The following is a 3531-nucleotide window of genomic DNA, read 5'->3' as shown; positions in this document are numbered from 1 at the left end:
GGAGGAGGGAGAAAAATTGTTCTTCTTAACCTCTGAGCACATGACAAGAAGCAATGGGCTTAAATTGCAGCAAGGGCGGTTTAGGTTGGACATTAGAAAAAACTTCCTAACTGTCAGCGTGATTAAAGCACTGGAATAAATTGTCTAGGGAGTTTGTGGAATCTCTATCATTGGAGAGTTTTAAGAGCAGGTCAGACAAACACCTGTAAGGGATGGTCTAGATAATACTAAAGTCCTGCCATGAGTGCAGGGGACTGGACTAGATGACCTCTCGAGGTCCCTTCCAGTCCTATGATTCTATTAATAAATGGTTCTGAATGAGAGAACTTGAGAAAGCTATTGATATCAGCAAGAATAGATCCCCAGTAAAGCTAATATATGTAACATACTATTTAAATATCTCTGTGAAAGCAGTTTGAGGGTTCTCTTGGAATTATTTAACACTATATTGGGAAAAAGGAGTGATTGCCCTTATGGCCTTTTTGGGTAAAATGATGGGGAGAATGGAGAGTGAAAGATTGGCTGCCTATTTGGAAAACAATGGCATTACAGATACAGTGCAGATCGGGGTTAGGAGAGGAAGATGCACCACTGATCACATTGCTCAATTAGAAACTGAATAACAAAAAATATCTGATGCACAAGGGCTTCAAGATTGCTGTCTTTCTAGCTATTGAAAAGGTGTATAACATGCTATGGAGGGAAGGCTTGATGTACAAAGCAGGTGCACTAGGGACAAGGGGAAGAATGGATGAGTGAATAGAGAATTTCTGAGTAAAAGGAGCATGCAGGTCAGAGTTGGGAAAGTTATGTTGGATATATATAATATTCCAAATGGCACACCACCGGGAAGTGCCATCAGCCCAGCCTTACTTAATATGATAAATGATCTCCGCAAACAAATACGTGCTGGGGAAGTGTCACTCTAGTCGCAGATGATTGCGCTCTGTGGGTCAGGAGCAAGAAAGGGAGAACCACAAAGTGCTAAGAGAGCCTCTGCCTGGGGCTTCATGTTCTCCATTGCTAAACCCAAAGGACTGAGTTTTACAAAAAGGAAAGATACAAAGGAATGTAATCTGTATCTGTATGGAGAACAAATAGGTAGAGTTCAAAGGTTTGCATTAGCAGGGGTAATATTTGATACTATATTACTTTGGAAAGATCATAAAACTATTTTAAAGATAAATGTACCAGAAGGATTAACCTGCTAACAAGCCTTGCTGGGTCTATTTGGGGGATGGATCAGAAAATACTGCTGACGGTATACAGAGCCTTAATCAGACCCGTTACTAGAATCATAGACCCATAGGGTTGGAAGGGACCACAAGGGTCATCTAGTTCTAGTCTGGGCCCTGCCAAGATGCAGAATTGACGCTGGCTGACAAGCTTTTGGGTCAGCATCATAATCAGAACTTTTAAAATTAGATTTAACACAAGCCCTGGCAGTCCAAATTGTGTGCAGTGCATTTATTACCACACCAGTGTGCACGCTACAGAGAGCTGCTAGTGAAATGCCAGTTACACTACAAATGAAAGTACTGGACCTAACTTTCTGGGTCAAAGTTAATGGGAACTGCAATGACTAAAGTACCAAACAAATTTATGAGGATTGTAGGGAATTTGATAAGAGAACTATAGCATATGATGCTAGAACTTCACATGCCGGTTAAGTTAAAGTGAGGATGCAGGAGTTGAAAGACAAGGAAAAACTGAATAAAGACAAAACTTTTAGTCATGGGAATCTTAGCTATGGATGGAAAGTCACATGTCCAAATGTAGATTTAGATTTGTTTTAGAAACCTAAGGGTAAAAAAGAGCCAGTAGGTATTAAAAATAAAGAGTACCAGTATATAGATGAAAAGTGGAGTTGATTTTGTCATATTATATATATGAGATGAGTCCAAAAAAGAAAAAAAAACAGAAAGAGGAGGGCTGGCATATGTGGCAGACCATGTACCCCAGCACCCCTTTGTGGCAGGGGTAGGATGGGGTGCCAGCACCTCACCACTCTCAAGTCCTAATGTCTGTCTCTCTGCGGGAGGTCAGTGACGGCCTCTTGGCCTTTCTCCCTACTATCACCCCTATTTGGCATGGTAGCACAACCTAGCAGTCAGAGTCTATATAAACCCCCTTACAGGCAGGGTAGCACAGCCTAGAAGCCAGAGTCCATCTAAGATCCCTAACGGTTCAGGGGTGAGGGGGTTGGGGGATTCAGGCCCACCCGCTCCACCAAGCCGCAACTCAGGGCCCTGGTAGTGGCAAGCTTTCCTTGCTCCTCGCTCGGCAGGGATCCACCTGCAACACACCGAGCATCAATGCAGCACTAATGCTGTTTGTCTCTAGAGTTCCCCTGGGTCACTTCCTACCATGAATACCAGTTCATCTATAGCAGGGGTTCTCCGGTCTGTTCCTCCCCCGGGACATCCTCCATCAGGGTCTCAGGTAGTGCCTCGGCTTGACTGACTCCCAGATCCTGGCTTGCAAGCCCTCCCTCTGCAGGAGCTAGCAGCATGCATCTGTTGCGGATTGTGGGGGAGTTAGGGCCCTGCACCCCTCTTCCCGAGATTCACTGCGACTCTCAACCAGCCAGTAAAGCAGAAGGTTTATTTAAGGACAGGAACACAGTCTCAAGCAGAGCGTGTAGGTACGACCAGACCCCCTCAATTAGGTCCCTCTGGGAGGTTCAGGGAGCTTAGACCCCAGCTTGGGGTTCCCTGCGTTGCACCACCCAGCCCCAACCGAAAACTAAACTCAAAACTCCTCCCGCTGCTCCTCTCCTTTGTTCAGTCTCCCGGGCAGAAGGTGTTAATTCTCCCCACCCCCTTTCCTGGCTCAGGTTACAGCTCAGGTAGCTTCCTTCAAGGGAAGTCCCACATCCCCACTGCAACCCCCCTGCAACATTCCCAGGTCAAATCTGCCCTGCTCCCTGCTCCGTCACATCTCTCCCCCCTTCGAGACTGAACTGAGCGGGGTCACTCTGACCAGTGACCTGTGGAAGTTCAGGGCTCCCTTTCCGGGACAATGCGTTCGCTATCAGGTTGTCACGTCCCTTCACATGGACCACGTCCATGTCATAATCCTGCAGGAGCAGGCTCCATCTTAGGAGCTTGGCGTTGGCTTCTTTCATTTGGTGCAGCCAGGTCAGGGGAGAGTGGTTGGTGTGCACGGTGAAGTGACGCCCAAAGAGATATGGCTCTATTTTTTTGAGGGCCCACACCATGGCCAGGCATTTCTTCTTGATGGCCGCGTAGTTTTGCTCCCGGGGTAGCAACTTTTTGCTCAGGTACACGATGGGGTGTCTCTCCCCCTTTTCATCCTCCTGCATTAACACCGCCCCCAGTCCTGTGTCTGAGGCGTCGGTGAACACCATAAAGGGCTTGTTAAAGTTTGGGTTTGCCAGAACTGGGCCACTGACCAGAGCCTCCTTTAGCGCCCGGAGAGCCTCCTGGCACTCCTCGGTCCAGACCACTTTGTCTGGCTTCCCCTTCTTGCACAGCTCAGTGATGGGGGCGGCTATGGCGCTAAAGTGGG

The sequence above is a fragment of the Malaclemys terrapin genome, chromosome 7 (genome assembly GCF_027887155.1).
Source record: "Malaclemys terrapin pileata isolate rMalTer1 chromosome 7, rMalTer1.hap1, whole genome shotgun sequence".
Taxonomy (NCBI): domain Eukaryota; kingdom Metazoa; phylum Chordata; order Testudines; family Emydidae; genus Malaclemys; species Malaclemys terrapin.
Note: the sequence above shows the minus strand (reverse complement) of the source record.